This window comes from Astyanax mexicanus, chromosome 5 (assembly GCF_023375975.1).
Source record: "Astyanax mexicanus isolate ESR-SI-001 chromosome 5, AstMex3_surface, whole genome shotgun sequence".
NCBI classification, from domain to species: Eukaryota; Metazoa; Chordata; class Actinopteri; order Characiformes; family Acestrorhamphidae; genus Astyanax; species Astyanax mexicanus.
In genome coordinates this window covers 57,437,988-57,458,173 of record NC_064412.1, presented here as the reverse complement: position 1 = coordinate 57,458,173, position 20,186 = coordinate 57,437,988, and the positions used below count along the sequence as shown (strand labels likewise).

General features: G+C 37.7%; 1 protein-coding gene across 2 annotated transcripts in view; it reads right to left on the bottom strand.

Annotated features, from left to right (window-relative positions):
• Positions 1 to 20,186, bottom strand: part of ripor3 (RIPOR family member 3) — a 42,609-nt gene that overhangs the window by 21,299 nt on the left and 1,124 nt on the right. The window lies entirely within an intron of this gene.

The following is a 20,186-nucleotide window of genomic DNA, read 5'->3' as shown; positions in this document are numbered from 1 at the left end:
AAAGCCATACACATCTATTCATTCACGTTATATACATCCAAACCCATCCACACTACATGGCCAAACATGGAGTAACTGTCTCTACTGCTTGAGTTTGGCAAAAACTACGGACAACATTTCCCCCAAATTCCAAATAAAAATATTCTCATTTAGAGCATTTATTTACAGAAAATGAGAAATGGCTGAAATAAAAAAAAAAGATGCAGAGCTTTCAGACCTCAAATAATGCAAAGAAAACAAGTTCATATTCATAAAGTTTTAAGAGTTCAGAAATAATCAATATTTGGTGGAATAACCCTGGTTGGTTTTTAATCACAGTAGTTTTCATGCATCTTGGCATCATGTTCTCCTCCACCAGTCTTACACACTGCTTTTGGATAACTTTATGCTGCTTTACTCCTGGTGCAAAAATTCAAGCAGTTCAGTTTGGTGGTTTGATGGTTTGTGATCATCCATCTTCCTCTTGATTATATTCCAGAGCTTTTCAATTTGATAAAATAAAATAAAATCATCATTTTTAAATGCTCTCTTATTTTTTTCAGAGCTGTATATACATACATTTATATATATAGTAATTATTCACCTCTAAAAGGTACATGCCGATAGAGTGGGTATATTAGGAGAGAGAGAATAAGCAAGATTCATTCCCTCCATTTTTACTCTTTTCTACTGAAGCACGTCTGGATCCAATCACTATCCTCCTAAACAAGCACAATGAACCCTCTGTTATGTGTATATACACACACAAATACAGTACACACACACACACATAAACACACACACAAACAAAGACAGAGACACATGTGCATGCACTTATTCCTGCTGCTCTTCGTGTCCTTACAATGCCATGATCTATCTTTTTATTTATTTGTTTATTTAATGTCATCAAAACCTGTATTTTCTGAGCATTCGTTTTTCTCCACACATCTCCTTTAAATAAAAGCGATAGTTTGGCCAAAAATATATAATTCTAGTTTTCCCTACTGGAATTTCTAGCATATGTAGCCGATTAGCCGAGGCATGTTTTAGCACTGAAGCTAGGAGGCTAAAGTAGCTATCAATTTTCTAAGCTTAAAGGAGAAGTCCGGTGTGAAATGGACTTGTGTTGTAGTGAAACATGATAACAAGTATGAACATTTGTTGAATATCCCACATCCATTCTTCCCCAGCATTCCCAAATATATCCATTTTAGCCGATGCTCCCAACTGGCTCACAATGCGAGTGATAGGGGCATAGAGTTCCTCATGCAAAGAAATCTATATTTATTATTTAACTCCACACTTCATTGGTAGAATTCTGAGAGCCCTCACATTTAAAACGAGGAACTGAGAGCTTTTAAAGTGCACATATAGTTTGTTAAAAACAAATTTGCAAACAAACAGCTTAAAAATAAACTTTAAAGAATACAAGGAAATGCAAACCAAAGAAGTGGGCACTGCTGAAAAATACGGCCTTTTTTACAAAGAGCTGGACTCTCCAGCTGACAGTCACTGGAACTAATTGATAGCTTCTGTAAATTTTACATTTTACAGCTTTGTTCTCTTTTGCATGCAAGTGTAAACATTACCAGACTGAAGTGACTCAAATATGGCTTAGATCTGTTTTTTTTCCATGGCTTTGTGGAGTCTGATCCAGATCTGATCCATGAAAAACAAATCTGATTAAGGAGAACAATTTTTGAAGGAGCTTTCGATCACTTTTGATTACTTTTGATCAAACCTCTGTAGGGTATATGGTCAGGACTGGGAAAAGTTACCTTAGTGACCTTATAGACTCCAGAGCATCATGTTTTATTTAGCCATTGATTTTCTATATAGACTGCACAGAAAGTTACTGCATTTCTAATTATTGCATTACTGTGTTACTGCGTTATCAGGGGTGTCTGGATGGTTCTGAACAGAAGGTGCATCAGCCAGATGTTTCTGTCGGCATCTGCAGATCCTGTTTATGTCTTTAACATTTGTAGGAGAGTCCATGTGGCACACAGGATAGAGAGAGAGAAAAACAGGACAGATGAAAGGAGGAGAGGGACAGGTTTTAATGAAGAACACAGGAGTGACTCTCCATCTCTCTCTCTCTCTCTCTCTCTCTCCAGAGTAATAATTCATCTTCTGTTTCCTACAAGAGGAAGAAGAGGAGCTCAGGGGACGTTCTGTTAGAAATGCATGTAGAGGGGGTAATCAGACGACAACAGGTTTCACTATTAACAATAAAATTACATTTTGCATTATACTGACTCTACAGAGTTCATCTGAGCCCTGTCTGCTTAATACAGCTTTATTTTATGGAGATCTATCAGTGCATCGACTACTGGAGAACATGTGAGGACATTTAGAGTTAAAGAAAATACAATACAAAGGGAAACAATGGTTTATAAAGCTAATTCTTCATTTCAGACAAAATACAATACATGGAAATATATTCCATTTATCAATCTATCCATTCATCCATTCATTCATTCATCGTCAGCCACTTATCCTAGATCAGTTCATAAAGATATTTTCTGCCAAGAAAGCACTTAAAAATGATGAGTTTCTTTGATTTTACCAAATTAAAATCCTCTGGAATATAATCAAGAGGAAGATGGATGATCACAAACCATCAAACCACCAAACTGAACTGCTTGAATTTTTACACCAGGAGTAAAGCAGCATAAAGTTATCCAAAAGCAGTGTGTAACACTGGTGGAGGAGAACATGATGCCAAGATGCATGAAAAATAAAACTGTGATTAAAAACCACCAGGATTATTCCACCAAATATTGATTTCTGAATTCTTAAAACTTGGTTATGAATATGAACTTGCTTTCTTTGCATTATTTGAGGTCTGAAATCTCAAATATGTTGTCTGTAGTTTATAGAATAAAACATGTAAATGTTCATTTTACTCAAACACAAACCTATAAATAGTAAAATAAGACTTTCAACATGTAATGTAGTAAATAAAGTATAGAAGAAGCTGTTAGTGTTGTATAAATGGGAAAAGGGGCAGGTTGGTAAACTGTACCACACACAGACACAAACACAGAACATGATGTGAGTCTGAAATGTGAGGGTTTACCTCAAATCACACAGAAAGAATAAAGCCTCAATTTCTCTCCACACGCAAAACAAGCCTCTCATAAGCCCGTCCCTCTCGCTCCCTCCGGCTGCGGCAGTGTGATTTACAGCAGCCTGAAGCAGAGCTGCAATTAGCTCCAACCATCTGTGTTTAGAATGGTTTGGACCCCCCGATCCACAGTCCAGATTACTAAAGAAACACGCTGGGTGGGTAGATTTACTAATGTCAGTAAGTCAATGTGAAGCTGGTGATGTAAACACTGAGACTGAGACACGGTGTGGCCGTCTGGATCCGGAGACACAGATAAACATTCTTATATTTACTTATATTTCTAAAACAAGTCGTTTAATTAACTTTAGACTTCATATATCATCCAAAATGCAATAGAAATCATCATTTATAAACATCTTGCAAACAAATATTCTGTTTATTCTAGGTGATTGTGATGTAATAACAGTGTAACTACTGGTAAAATATTTATTGATACAGACTAATTACAGTTGTACAAGTTGTACAATGTAATTACACATATATTACATATAGAGGTTAGTAAGACATAGCAGAATATTTGATCAATTTTCTTATAGTAAAATCTGAATTATTTTTATTTAAAATCATTATTCAAAAACAATCACAGCTCTAATTACATACCAGGCAAAAGCAACTATGCCCTATTAATCACAAGTTAAGTGTAGTTAAGTAAATATATTCAATTCACTGCTGACGCCATAAAAATCATCACAATACACATTACATATAATATAATCCTTTTCAGTGACAGTACCATCCCTAGAATGCTTTTTTGAAAAAAGTCACATGGCAATGCAGCCAATCAGAACAGAGGTATGGTAATAACACAGATCAATATCATATAAATATATACAATATATATTAGAGTGAAATTATGGGTAATGTATCACAATCTAACTCAATTAAAAGAAATAGTTGTTTTACAGTGACAGCTTGAGTGCTTTATAAGAATCAAACATAATTTAAAGAGCAGAAATTGGACTATATGGAAATTTAGGAAACTACATCACAATCTAACCCAATTAAAAGCACAGAAACTGAACTGTAGGGCAAGTATGGGAAATCCTAGAAATCATAATCTAACTCTAATAAAAGAGCAGAAACTGTTTTACTGTGTTTGCATGTGTTGTTTAGTATTATGTTCTGTTTATTCAGTTATTATGCTAAATGTTTCACACATGTCAGTGTTTCCAGACAGGAAAACAGTAAATTCCTTAAATGCTCAATGTGTGATGATAAAAAAGCTCATGACAGGATCGTGAGAGAAGAGGACATCAATAAACTGTATTAAATTAAATCTGTACACTGATGCTGATGGTGAGGAGACAGGCTGTGAACATGCCGTGCGTTGTTTGTAGCGCTTCAGACGAGCATCTCACTCACACACACACACACACACACACACACACACACACACGCACACACACACGGTCCTAATAAACCCACGCTGGTGTTTCCTCGCTGAGCGTATGGTGAGGAGCTCAGCTCTGGTGTGTTTGGACTTGGCCGGTCGGATTGTGTGAAAGAGGCTAAATAAACAACCTCTGATGGACTAAAGATAACCTGAAGCTGGATGTGATGCTAGCGTCCACCCCGGGAGCATAACCCTCTCGGTGGGATGTGCAATAAGACGTAGGAGGGCAGGCCAAGCGAAATATTAGCACAGGGATCATGTCCAGCACGAGGGGCCGATGTAAGAAAATGTTTTTTCCCCTTGTTTTTTGGCAGAGTATTAAAAAAGAGAGAGAGGAAGGGGGGGTTCGCTGATTTGTTAGCTGTGATTTAAAGCCGCATGTTTGCTGTGAAATCCAACAAAGAAGAAGAAGAAGAAGAAGAAGAAAAAGGAGGGAAATTGGCAAATTCCTCGCATTACAACCTCGTGGCATAATCGAATGTGGTGTGAGTGTTGACAATTATTGATAACAGCACCGCTGAAAAGGGTGAATATTCCTGGGAAGAACAAGGCAGCACATTGATCATTTTCACGGGGGGCTAATGGGCTAAAAAACGCAGAATGTGGAGCGTCCAGCCAGGAGAGACAAATCTCTGAATGAGGAAAAGCGCTGTGTAATGTTGACCTTGCAAAACAGCTTAAACTGCTGGTGAGAGTTTGCTGAAATTACAATTTTCTATCAGAGTACAATTATACAGGCGTTTTTCTAGATCACTTAGGGCCCTATTTTAGTGATCTATAGATAAGTCATTAACTGTGCACAGAACAGCTTGATATAGGGCATGTCCATGTGTCTTTGCTATCATAACGACGGGAAAAGTACACCTTGCAGGGCTCGAAACGCAATGCAAAATGCATGTAGTGTACTTATGCTCTTAATTCACTAGTGTAGAAACTTCTCACAGAATTCATTTTTCATTTGCTCACACTGCTCATCCCCAGACGAACAGAAATATTTAATATATTTAAACGGTTGAAAGTAATTATTTAGAGACAAATGTGGTTCCATATGACATATTTTCTCTCTCTCAAACACACACTTTCATTCTCTCCTTTTTCTTTCTTTCTCTGTCTCCCTCCCTCTCTCTCTCTCTCTCGCTCTCTCGTATGATTGATAGAGTTCTCCAGGTCTTACGGCTCACAGGAGGACGGGGTGAGGAGAGAGAATGCAGAGAGAGTCAGTATTGAATTAATTCTGCCTCCCTCTCTTTCAGTCTCTCAGGACATCCTTCTCTTTCTCTCTCTCTCTCTCTCTCACACATTAAAGTTTTTAAATCTGCTGCAGAATATAATAATTTAGAGTGGGTTTGGTGTTAGACTTCAGAACTGTTTATAACAGAAAAAGCTTCTAAACAGAAAGTTCTTCTAATGCCGATGCATGAGGCTCTATTGTACCACAGTTTAGAGACACTTTATGGTCTTTTTTTAATCAGTTATCAGTACATTTGTGGATGGATACATGCTAGAACATAGAGATAGATATATCGATTAGCTATGTATTGATGTGTTTGCAAGTTGTCCCTATTTTAATATCATAAAAACTATATGTGTATGTTTACTGGTGGGTTTGGATAGTAAATAGGATAGTGTCTCTATTTGATTTCATGTATTCAGGGTTGTATATTTACCTGGTTTATTTACCACCAGTGCAAAGAAAACTTCTAGTCTTCTTAGTCTTTAGACCAATAAAATGGTAGTTCTGAGTTATTTGAAGAGCAGTGGTTCTATATAGGACAATGCATCTGAATGCATGAATAGTTCTTTATATGCAAGAAAAGCCTTCTAATGGTAAAGAGTAAAGAAAAAAGATCCTCTTTGTCAGTGCTATGCAGAATCCTCTTTGTCTACAGTGAACTATAGGCAGGTATTTTGGTAGAATCTCCCTTTTAAAAAGTTGAACAGTAGATTAGAGTTGAAGTGATGATGTAATATTAGTTAGTACAGATCATCTGAGCTGTAAAACAGGACGGATCATCAATCAGCCGCCGCTGGCTGAGTTCATTAGCACAGCATTAGCGCAGCATTAGCGCAGCATTAGCGCAGCATTAGCGCAGCATTAGCACAGCGGTAATGTAACAGTAGCGTGTGCTGAAGAAACACTCAACCTCAGAGCGTTTAAAACACTTTAAAAAGAGATTAAGAGCCGAGACGTGAAGGAGGAGTATAAACATTAATCACACACACACACACACTGAATACACACACACATGCAGAATGCACTTGGCTGGCCTGTACTTGGATCACAGAAACATTTTTCAAACTGAGTATTAAAAGAGAGAAAGAGAAAGAGAGAGAGTAAGAGAGAGAGAAAGAGAATAAAAAAGAAGACAAAGAGCAAGAAACAAGAGAAAAAAGAAAAAAGTTAACAGCAGAGAGAGCTTGAGCTGTTAGTAAAGCTAGAGAGATTACAGTAAGAAAGTTTAGAAGTTTAGATTACAGTTAAAAAGTGTAGAAAGAAGGACAATATGAGTATAAAGAGAGACAATGAGAAGAAGAGACAAGTGGAAGAGTAAGAGTCGAAAGAACAATAGAAAAATAAGAAAGAGAACAATGGGCCTCATTCACCAAGATCTTCTTAAGAATTTTTATAAATTTGTTTCTGAGAAACTTCCTAAGAAAAAAAATATATGCCTATGTTCTTACAGTAAGAATGGTGAATCCCATCTCTTTTTAATTGAAATCATGAGCCAGTTTTGTTTTTTTTCTTCAAAAAAGCATAGAAATGATTTTATCAACCACAATTGTGAGTTAAAAAAACATGTTATAGTTTATAGGCTACTTACTTGAGGCCAATACATTACACTAAAAATATTACATTACTTAAAATATGACTTTGTGTGTGCGTATACCATTGGTCTGGAGAGTTCCTACATTCTGTTCTTAGTTCTTAAAACAAATTCCTGATGAGAAAACATTAGTAAACATCAGATTCAGATTAGTAAAAAAGTGGGGTTTAATGAGGCCCAATGAGGAGCAAGAATTTAGAAAAGAGAAAGAGAGAGGGGGAGCAAGTAAAAGGCAGTAGAAATTAAGTGAGAAGGATGGTATAGAAGTGAACGTTTATCAGGATTTGGGATTAGATGTTTGTGTGAAGAAACAAAGGATACAAAACGATCAGAGCTACACTCTATAAGTATTAAAACTCACTGATAAAACAGCTGTAAAAATACACTAATTCTACAGTTTAGATGCTGAAGCTAATGACTTTTAATTAGAATTATTTGTGATCACAGAAACCCTGATCTGATTAAAGGTGAGAAGGTCATGATCTCATTCTGTACTCAGCAAATAGTGTTAAATACACAATCAGGGCTTTGTAGTTCACCGTGGTTGTGAGTGTGTGTTTACTCAGTTGCATCAGTCTTGTTTATTATGAAAGTTGTTAAATATGATGGAGGGTCTGTAATATTACAGCCAGTCTTCTCGAGGGAGTCGTTGGGTGATGACGGCTCCCCTCAAATAATAGTCTAAAGAATATGAGGCAATTTTACGGGCCAGGTGCTCCCAACAGCCCCAGACACGCCCCCCTCCTGAGGGTCATATATGTCTACTAATATATCTACACGCCAGTGCCTCCATATATACCTCCATACACCTCCATACACCTCCAAATACCTCCATATACCTCCATATACCACAGCTCTACAGCTCTACAGCCACTTAAACACATTAACTCTTACTAATTTAAGGTTATAGGTTCTCTCTGGTGTCATAAAGTGCTTTTAAATGGGCAGAGAAAAAACTGAGTTTTATAAAAACACTGACATCACAGTGCATGCATGCATATGGCTGAATCTCAAATACCTCCATACTCCCTATATACTGAACTACACTAATCATTCATCATAAAAGTAAAAGTTAGATATCAGATTTCCACATATGAATACATGTGTATACTCTTAGCCTGTCATAATAACCAATTTTCTAATTATACATTGTCCCAAAAATATTGGAATTCAGGCATTATCTACTGTGATTAGTGTGGCACAGTGGATAACACCACCGCATGCCAGTGAGCTAACACATCATGTGGGAGACTGGGGTTCAATTCCCAATCTGTGTGACTATACTGCTGCTCTACAGGGGCATCCCCTGGCCTGGGCTTCTTGGGCCTTAGCCCCGAATGATTATCCAGTAGCCCCGATATACTTTATTGAGGAAAGATGGAATATCATAGTTGAAGAATCAACTCAAGATTTTTACTCTTTAAGTAAAAGTGTTTTAAAAAGTTCTGGTTTCAACTACCTTAAGTATAAAAGTAAAAGTAATGTAAGGAGAAATTAAGTAAAGAAATTAAGAACAAAAGCTTAGGCCACGCCCACAGAGTCCTATAGTGCACTACCCCCACCCCCCTCCTCAAAACACATTTTTCTAAAAACTTTTTTATTGAAAGTACAAATAATTGTATAAAAATGGAAATTGTATATATCCCAGACACTGAGCTCCAAACCAAACTGAGAAAGAGTTGAACCATTAAACCTCTAATAATATTAATTATCAATTATTGTATTTATTTTATTTTATTTTTTGCGAACCAAAAGCACCATCAAAATCTTGTCAAATTTACGGTGAAAAACTGGCAGCTGTGGTTGCCATTTTTTCACCGTAAAAAATACAGTGATCTTGTATATGGCTTCACGGTAAGGTATATTAACACTTGTAAAACAACAGTTTGAAAATGTACTAATAAAGAGGAGTTACTGTTAAAATAACGGTGAAAGTGTATATAGGCTCATGGTATAGCTGTATAATTCACAATGTAACCCTGTTGCTTTTTAAGTGAAAAATGATCCATTCCACAGCATTTATTGTCCAATTTTATGGCAAAATTTTGTGGTTGTCCAATAACTTTGAGTCACGCTGTAAACAACATACAGTTTTAAACAGCATATTCTTTTTCAAAAGCGTTTCATTAACTGGACTACTGCTCACTTACAGCACAGAGATGTGCTCGGAGAGTGAAATCACTTATATACACATAATGTAAAACCCAGCCAGGTGGATAAAACCGCTATGAAACTACATCATGGTGATGTCTCTGAACTAAACATCTAATTAACATAGCCACGCCCCATAGACAGCTGCGTTACATCCCATTCAGGCCCTGCTTTTCACAATGTAATATACTTTTTTCACAAGAATATACTGTAAACAAAACGGTTTATCAATATGAAATTTACTGTTGACAAGAATTAAACTGTAATATCTTATACATTTGCAACTGTTTATTTTACTGTGACATACTGGCAGCATTTTCAAACTGTTGTTTTTACAAGTGATAATATACCTTACCGTGAAGCCATTTACAAGATCACTGTATTTTTTACGGTGAAAAAATGGCAACCACAGCTGCCAGTTTTTCACCGTAAATTTGACAAGATTTTTTTTTTACAGTGTATATTTCACATCTTAAAATGGTAAAAAATATAATTGACGGCATGTTTTTTATTTAAGGTTTGTACACCGTGAATAATACAGTAATGTGCTATTTTTAATATGACTGTCCAATGCTGTCACCATTTCAGCTTTTCACCATATATTTCACATGTTAAAACAATTAAAATTAACATTTTTCACAGTTTTTTAATCTATGGTAATTCAATGTTTATTCTACAACAATAAGCTTCTTCTTGCTTTACGGTTTATTTCTGTTGCCATTTCACAGTAAAATAAAAGTTTTTCACTGTAATTTTCACGGACATTTTTTACAGTGTACAATCCAACCCCACCACATCTGTCCTCTCTCTGCTACTGGTGGATTCCATATGTGTTTTTTCTTCTTTATGAGAGCGCCTCATACTAACGAGTGTGTGTGTGTGCGTGTGTGTGTGTGTGTGTGTGTGTGTGAATAAGTGGGTGCTGGTGCATGACTCCATGACTCCATAGGGGCCCATCATGATGGGGGGTGAAGGGGAGCATTTAACAATTACTGCCGACCTAAAGGTGATTTATGTGGTTTTTCTGTGTGTGCGTGTGTGTGTGTTTGGTGTGTGTGTATGTGTGTGTGTGTGTGTGTGTGTATGTGTGTCTCTCTCTCTCTCTCTCTCTCTCTCTCTCTGTCTCACACACACACATCATGCTCAATACTGTTTATATTATCAGAGGGCAGAAAGGGCTAATGTCCCATAGTACACACACACACACAAACACACACACACACACACACATGCGTGTGCTGAATGAAAGCAGACGTTCTCCTGCCACGTGTTCCTGATCCTCAGTTTCTTCCGTGATGATCTTCAGATTAACTGAGCTTGAGGTGATTTTTAAAGAAGAATTCCACTCAGTTTTAAAATCTCCTCATAATTAAAGGGTATTATTAATGGAAGAGACCTGCCAACATGTAACAGGTAACAGGTAGGAATTTTGCTGTGCGTAAGCTTTGTGTACATAAATTCAGGCCAAATTCAGAAGACCTACAGAACTTTTCTGCGTTCTTTCCAAAAATATGCTACACGATTTAAGGTTATTGTGCAACTGTTGTACAAATTTGCCCTTATAGGAATGAATGGGGGCCCAATGTTCCAACTGTGTGTGTATGGAGGAGCTAATGGATAAACCAGCTACTGTTTAAAAGTTTGGACACCCCACACATCCAGAGCACACTATCGCGAATAGCTGCGACGTGTTTACATGTTGCGCAACCACCTAGCAACAAGCAGAGATACCATAGCAACTCCATAGCAGCCAGCCATGAACCAGCACTGCAATCACAGTCCCAGTTTCTGCAGGAACTTCGTGGCCACTCGTGCTGATAGGCACTGTTTATCGCATATTTTGCCGTCTTGTGCTTTTGGTAACTCTTGGTTTTCCTTTCCTGGTGTGGTCCTGATGAGTGCCAGTTTCATCATACGTTTATGATGGTTAAAAACTGATGGTTCAAAACTGATCGATCATCTAAGCAAGAGGTACAGCTTGATACTGGTCTGAAATTAAATTAGCATTAATAGAAGTGTTATTTGCAGTGACTGAGTAAATATTGAAGGTTTAAAGATGCCCTCAGAACATGGAATTGTTGTAAAGACCATGTGGACGCCAGCCGTGCCACCCTTTTCAAAATAAACCAGCTTTTTCCCAAATAACATTCAAACGCAATTTAAAAAACCAACACATTCTTACAGAAACTCCTCAGACATTCTTCTCCTCACACACCCAGAAATTACCATCAACCAACAATGTGTACCATCTGAAACTCCATAAACAAACCAGGAGCAGAGCTCCCTCCTAAATAAGAGCTCTTCATCTCTGCGGTGAACCAACGACCACTTACAAATACCAGAGGGGCTTCAGCGCCTGGAGGAAATGCCCCCGAAACGTTCAGTTAAGCGTGGTTTCACTTTTTCACGCTACAGTTGTGGTTTATTCTCTGTTTTGTTCTTCTTTTTGTTCTTCTGTTTTAATTCTGCTTTAATCCCAGAACTTTACAAAGCCACAGTCTCACTCGGATCCTTATTAGTCGTGAAGGGATGTTTGTGTAGCGTGAGAATTCTATAAACCACGTAAAGGGACAAAATAACAGAAACACTCCATAGGTATGCGGCATATCTAGGGGACCTCACTATCCCATTCTAACCTGGAAAGAAACCACCATAGTATATATATATATATATATATATATGTCGTCACTATCCAATTAAAAACAAATAGGAGGTCACCAGGAAACCGATACTAGTCTGACTGCATTGTGCCAGTTGTAAAGTTTGGTAGAGGGGGGATAATGATAATGGTGTGGGGTTGGTTTTCAGAAGAGCATAAAGACATGCATCAGCGAGTTTGATGTGGAAGTACTTGACTGCTTTGACCTGATAAAACACCTTTGGGATGAATTAGAGCGGAGAATGAAAGACAGGGTTACTCATCCAACATCAGTGTGTCACACAAGACAAGTTAGAGGATCCAATTGCAGGTTTATTTCACAAAAAAACAGGGCAAATCCAAAAAATTGTGGTCAAAAAATAGAGAAAATGGTCAGAAAGCCAGAACAAACAGAGAAAGTGAAAAAAAAAAAACGCTTGTTCAGGTGCAGCATCCTTAACTAATGCAGACAATGAGCAAGTAAGAGCAGGTGAGTATAATCAAAACTCGGGAGAGTGGGATCTCCTGTGTCTTGGAGGTGCAACACCAGGGTCAATTGTGACACAATATCTGACCTTGGTTGCATATTTCCATAAACACACTCCTAAACCTTGTGAAAAGCCTTTTCTAAAAGAACTGAAGCTGTTATAGCTGTAAAAAGGGGGAGTCAACATCAAATTAAACCAGATTGATTAAGAATAGGAAAGGCAGATGAGTGAAAACTTTTGGAAATGTTTTTTACGATTTTTTTACATCGCCAATGACCAATAACGGTTGCAGCAAGGGGTTGCTGTGTTTCTGTCTTCAGTAGCTTCTGGTCTGAATCAGAAGCTAAATCCCATGGTTTTAAAGCTACAGTATATGGTTGCATGAAGTGTTTAATTATGAGGAGTATTGGCGGATGTGTTCTGTTTCTGATGATTGGGATGTTTGTTTTTAGAGAGGGGTATCCTCTCTTCTATCTCCTGGCCCTGGTCCACCCTTCCTTCGTGCACCTTGGCTCGGGCGATTGTTCGCTTGGCTCCATGTTTGATGTGCAAATCCCTCCTTTCTTCCGCACTTCCTGCGCCGCTCGGCTTTGTTTTGCTTGAGTAAATGAATAAAGCGCGGAGGAGACGGAGGGTTCGGGTTCATCAGGGGTGGGAGAGTATTGGATGTGTGGGTATCTCAGCAGGGTGTACCACCACTGAAGTCACCGAGTTGATGTTACACAAACACACCCTCTTTTTCCACCACTTTTCTCTCTCTCTCTCTGGTTTTCTCTCTTTCTCTCTTTTCTTCTATCAGTTACTTTTCATTTCTTCCTTCAAAATTCATGCCACACTTTTCAGATTAATACCATCTCTGACTCCCTGTTACTTTGTCCACTCTTGGTTAATTATAAAACAAAACCATGTGGAAACTGTATCTCAGATCTGATGATTTTGCTAGTTGGTTGCTAAGGTGTCGCTATGGTATCCGTCCGTGATGGTTGCTATGGTGTTGGTAAGTGGTTTTAGTTGGTTTCTAAGGGGTTGAATAGTATCCGTAGTGGTTGTTATAGTGCTGTTAAGAGGTTGCTAATGTGTCGCTATGGTATCCATGGTGGTTGCTATGATGTTTGGAATTGAAGTGGAATTGTCTGTATTTAAGTACAATCCCAGAAAGCACTTAAAAATGATGAGTTTATTTGATTTTACCAAATTAAAAACCTCTGGAATATAATCAAGAGGAAGATGGATGATCACAAACCATCAAACCACCAAACTGAACTGCTTGAATTTTTACACCAGGAGTAAAGCAGCATAAAGTTATCCAAAAGCAGTGTGTAAGACTGGTGGAGGAGAACATGTCAAGCAGTGATTAAAAACCAGGGTTATTCCACCAAATATTGATTTCTGAATATGTACTTGTTGTCTTTGTATTATTTGAGGTCTGAAAGTTCTGCATCCTTTTTTTATTTCAGTTATTTCTCATTTTCTGTAAATAAATGCTCTAAATGAGAATATTTTTATTTGTAATTTGGGAGAAATGTTGTCTGTAGTTTATAAAATAAAACAATAATGTTCATTTTACTCAAAACATAAACCTATAAATAGCAAAATCAGAGAAACTGATTCAGAAACTGGAGTGCTCTCTTCATTTTATCCACACCTTATAAAACTAGGCAATGCTTTATGATCGTACAGTACAGTATATGAGTGTAAATGATAATATATGACCCTCCGCTCTCCTGACCTCCCTGATCCCGTCATTGGAATGCCAATTTACACAGACACACACATGCACTATATAACCCCCCCAACACACACACACACACTCACACACTTACACACCCACCCCCAACTCACATCTCTGCACAACCTCTGGATCCCATAAACTAAGAAAGGCCGACTCTGTCTCTCTGACAGGACTACAGGGGACCATATGCTGCAGGAAAAGCGTGACCGTATTTTGGAATTCCAGGCCTGTGACCGTTTCCCCCCCAAATCTCTGGATGTAAACTCTGTCTGCATGTGTTTGACCGACTCGAGACTATAGAAGGAACGCTGTCAGATAATCCGCCTCCTGGCCGCAGTTCTAAACAGTGTCAAAACCGGCGTCAGGAGCCGGGAAAGAGACAGACGACAGAACAGCAGAACAGCAGACGGTCATGCGATACCAGGGATATTTCACTCAGCTGGAATATTACACACACCAGATACACCAGATACACACTTCACACACTTTACACACTTCACACACTTCACACACTTCACACACACAGCCAGCGCCTGCTTTATAAACAGAATAAGCATCATTAAAAACCCTTAATCATGAAAAAATGAATTTACTCACTTCTTTACATCACTTCCCTGATTTGTTGATGAGTTATGACAGAATCAAAATATGCATGAATACAGCCCTATTTTAGTCCTATTTTAGTGATCTATAGAAAATTCGTCATCCGTGCATCATGCAGCTTGATTTAGTGAATGTCAGTGTGTCTTTGCTATCGTAATGACGGGAAAAGTACACCTTGCTTGGCTTGAAACAGGCAAAAGTCCTAAGTTATGTGCTAATTCTCTTAATTAATCATCAACAGAGTGAAACCATTAGAATTTTCTATATTTCTGCATAAATATGACCCTCGGTTTGAAGTGTGCTTCCGAAAAATCTCAGTATGAAGGACTAACAAGCCCTATCCCTTCCCCTAACCTACCCCTCTAGCCTAACAAGAATCGGGATTGTGGGATTGGGCCCAAAACTTATGAATTTAACCCTTTAAACTTTATTTCTTTTACTATCATCTACAATTTGATGCCTAGTCCTACAAACTGACAGGGCCAGTTATCTCAAAAAGACAAGAAACAGCTAAAACAAGCACTAAAACACCAACTGTAGTGCATGACAATAAACTTAGACATCATTCACTTACTGATGAGAAAAATAAAACCATCAAATTTATCATTCACATCAAAAAACAGCATCAGGAGGAGAAGAAGACGCCACCACAGCAACCACAGCAACCACAGTGTCCTGATATTTACAGCCCTGACTCCCAGCGAGCGCGGAAATGCCCTCCTGTTAATAATTCTGCTTTAAAGGCTGCATTATTAAGTGTTTATAGAGTGTTTGTGAGCATGAGCTGAAACTGCCAAACACATTCAGGGCTAATTGGTGCGTTTCTCCCGGTGCTATCTGTAACACAACACCAGCTCAGTGTGAGGGTTTAACTGAGTGTGTAGGAGGTAGATAAAGTTTTCCCTCACACTCACACACACACACACACAGAGCACATACGTAAACAGGATGTAAGTGTGTGTGTGATGTCTGAGACTCTAATTGAGTTGGAATGTGAAAATCTACCTCCAGGCATCACTTGCTGCTGTTATATCAGATTATATCAGATTTGTGCTTTTTATTTATTTTATGGTTAGATGACAAGACTAAATTCCACCCTGTAAAATACCTTCTTAAATCAAATTGAGCTTTTAAAGGTGATAATAATTATAATAATCATGATTAATCATGCCTCTACAGGTGTGTACTTCTGTAAAGTATATTATAAATTAAATTATAGTATAACGCGAGATGTAGGTTTGTGACAATAACTATTTTGTTTGAACAATAAATTGTCCTAGACATAAATAATATTATTGTAATTTTAATTTATTATTTGTTATTTTATCACTGGTGTTTATCTAATAAAGGGCTTTATTAGGTAAAGGTAATCAAAAATCGTAGTAAAAAAAAAAACAGGAAAACAAGAAAAACAAACAAACACAAAGAGCAGAGAACATACTAAGAATGGCGAGACCGTCCAGGTTGATAACTAATTAGACAGTATATAAGGACAAGCAAAATTGTAGTTGAAATACCTAAAAATGGGTCAAACACAGAATAAACAATACATGTTAAGATATAAGACATGCATAGACGGACAGAACCAGATCTAATACCTGGCAGTGAGTGAGTGAAAGGTTTATATAAGGAGGTAAACAGGTGAAATCAAAACTCAGATGATTGTGGTCTGGGAGGTGGCAGGGGATCTATTATGTGCTATCTTGGTAACAAAAAACACAGGAGCTTCACTGACTAAATACAACCTAGACAGACACCAACAGTCAGACGTTCATTGCTATCTTGGCAACTCAGGCGCAAGGTGTACTTTTCCTGTCGTTATGATAGCAAAGGCACACTGAAACCCCCTAAATCAAACTGCACTGTTGATGGCTTGCCTATAGATCAGTAAAATAGGACCCAATGAGTTATTGCAGCTCTTAGTGAGTTACAAACCAGTTTCATTAGGTGTTTTGTATATTCAGTCCTAACTTTCAGTTGGGTTTCAGTAACTGTGGCTTTAAATGAAAAACAAATAAGCTGTAAATTTATTTATACTGCCTTAGAGCTCACTTGACATGTGAGAGTGTGTTCGTGTCTGTTTCCCGGGTAATACACAGATTTATCACTGATTGATCTTTATTAATCATGGGTGTGGTTTATTTTGCGTGAAACGTTAAATATAAACCAATCAGAGTGTCTCTTGCTCATCATTCTCTTTAAGAGTAGATCAGGTGAGCTCTGTCTTTGGTGGATTGCTATTGTAACGGTGCAGCTACCTGGACGTGTTCAACAAACTCTTCTCAGCAGAGGAAACTGAGCAGAGAGTTAATAACTAATATATAACACATATATAAATCATGTGCAAAATTGATGGCTTGGCTTCAACTAGGGCTCAACTACAATTTGTAATTTTTGTCAACACAGATTATACTGTATTATTAATGTTATTTAGACAGGGAACAGGATTTTGTAAACTTCCTAATCTTCAGAACCCGACATTACTGATGCTCTAATTGTGGCGCAATGCAATCAAACCCTCCTCACAGCAATGTTCCAGCATCTACTGTAAAGCCATCCCGGAGTTTAGAGGTTGGTATGTGAACTGTAATGCTTATTTGAACACTATATTTTTGCCATTATTTGTTAATTAAAGTAATTTTATTTACAGTTAGGTCATCTTTTTCCACTTTTTTCAGACAACAGTATTCCATATAAACTGCATGTTTTTAATAATAACTGTGAAATACTGTGAGAGTTTGATATTTAAACGTTTTTTTGCTGTAATAAATTGTATTTGGCAGTATTTAGTATTCTCTCACTGTAAGCAGAACCTCCACAGAGTCCAGATCTTTCTCAAGCATCTTGATGCAAGAAGACAAGACCATGACTTTTTTTAAATCAGTTATCGGCTCATTTTCCTTCATGCTTGTCCTCTTGAGGACGTCAGTGTTTGCATTGTGTTTTTTTTTCCTCATTCAGTTGGGAAAGAAGGGAAAAACAGAGAGATATAAAGATGGAGAGATAGAGGGAAAGAGGGTAAAAGTTCTCAGACTGAGAAACAGAGTCACTGGTTTTTATAAAAGCTTCACTTTTTCAAACTTCACGTTTCTCTACAGAACCATAGTGTAGAATTCAGTTTCAGTTTCACACTGAGAGACATAAAGAGAGAGAGAGAGAGAGAGAGAGAGAAAGAAAAGAGAATGAGTGAAAGTGAAAGAGGGGGAGGGAGAAAGAGAATGGAAGAGAGAGAGCGAATGAGAAAGAAAGAGAATGAAAGAAAGAGAGAATGAGAGAAAGCGAGAGAATGAAAGAGCGAGAGGGAGAGAAAGAGAATGAAAGAGAAAGAGGGAGAATGAGAGAAAGAGAGCGAGAGCGCATGATAAAAGGAAAGAGTAAAAGAGAGAGAGAGGGGCGAGAAAGAGAATGAAAGAGAAAGAGAGAGAATGAGAACGAAAGGGAAAGAGAAAAGAGAATGAGTGGAAGAGAGAGAGGGCAGAAGAAAGAAAGAGAATGAAAGAAAGAGAGAGAATAAAAGAGAGAGTATGAGAAAAACAGAGAGAGAGAGAGAGAGAGAATTAGGAAAGCACAGTGACTCAGCACTGATACATCAGCTAACAGACAGCTGTGCTGATTCAGCATCAATTGGCTCTCTCAGACTCTGGCTGCTGATGGCAAACAGCATCTGCCACTGACACTGAATTTAGATCTATAAATTATTGATGTTTTTTATTTTTATTTTTTTGAAAGTCAAGAAATGACACAAGATGGCGAACGATAAAGAACAACAGGTACCCTCAAACATGAAGTTTACAAAAATATTTAATATATATATATATATATATATATATATATATATATATATATATATATATATATATATACATATATATATTTATATAATTATATATTATATATAATTATAATAGTGAAATCTCGTGAAATACATAGCGACGCAGATGCACAGCTAAGAGTTTAGTTTCTGCACATTTTTCCACAGGTTTCAGTGAAACTCTGGTGTCAGAAATAATTCATGTTAAATTACTGTACGTTCTTGTTTTCATTACGGTAAGTTCTAAGGGTTAAACTCAAATTCCAACCTACTGAGTCACCCAGAGAGCATGAGTCCCCCTTTTAGATGTTCTCCTCATTGGGGGCTCAGATAACTGTAGAGCTGATTTATTACAGGGGGCCAAAGTCATAAAAGTTACAGCAAAATGTGCAAACAGCACTTTATTGTTATATGCACAGCAGAAACTCACCCGCCAACCTCTTCCAGAGCCCTACACATTAGATCAGTTAAAAAAACATAATTTCAGTCTGCTGGTTGAGATCCTTAAGGCAGTACATAGTAGGATTAGCCAGCAGACTTCGTCTGAGGGAGGCATCTTGTACCTACTGTTTGTGGCAAGTCAGCAGATGAAAGAAGATGTAAGAACTTTTAAATAATGAGTTTTGTGCTTCTATCACAGTTAAGCATAAACTAGCTTGTTTTAGTTTTGCCATTTAGCACAAGCTAACACTAACGCATGGGTAGCAACAGCTTATTTGCATAAAAGTGTCAGAGCCCTTCAACGGCTCATTCTGAAAGGGATTGAACCTGATAAGAGTAGAGCTGGTAAGTTTTCTTTTTTTGTGTTAAGAACTTCTTGAAGATGTTTTGTATAGAACATAGACCTATTTTACTTTTAAAACAAGGTAAAAAAAAAATATTTTTAAAGGACCTATTACCGATATTTATCTTTTTAACAGGACTTCCTCACGCTAGTTGTTCTGTACTCTTCACTCCTGTCATTCACACAGTACAGTTTCAGCAGCTGATCCTGCACTGTCCTCCTCCATCTCCAGAAATATCCCACCTCACCATTTTCCAGGTGTGAGTTCCAGCAGAAAGGAGCAAAATAAACAATAATCCCAGATCCAGGATACAGAATCCAGGTTCAAACTCGAGTTTTGCCAATCCTAAACGCTGCTTACAGAATCCCATGGTACTCTGGCCTGACTTTCTGCCACGGAGGAAAACGAAGCCAAAAATCCTCAGTTTGTTTCGTTTGGCCGAGTCGAGACACAGGGGGCATGGGAAACTCTGACAGGCTGGACATGAGGATGACGTTTTAAATGCTGACTACATACACACACATACACAAACACACACACAAATACACACACACACACACACAACAAGCAGTTGTTTCCAGTTGCAAACACACTAAAAATGAAAGACCATAACCTCTTCTCAAGCATCTTTTCAACACTCTAATCACA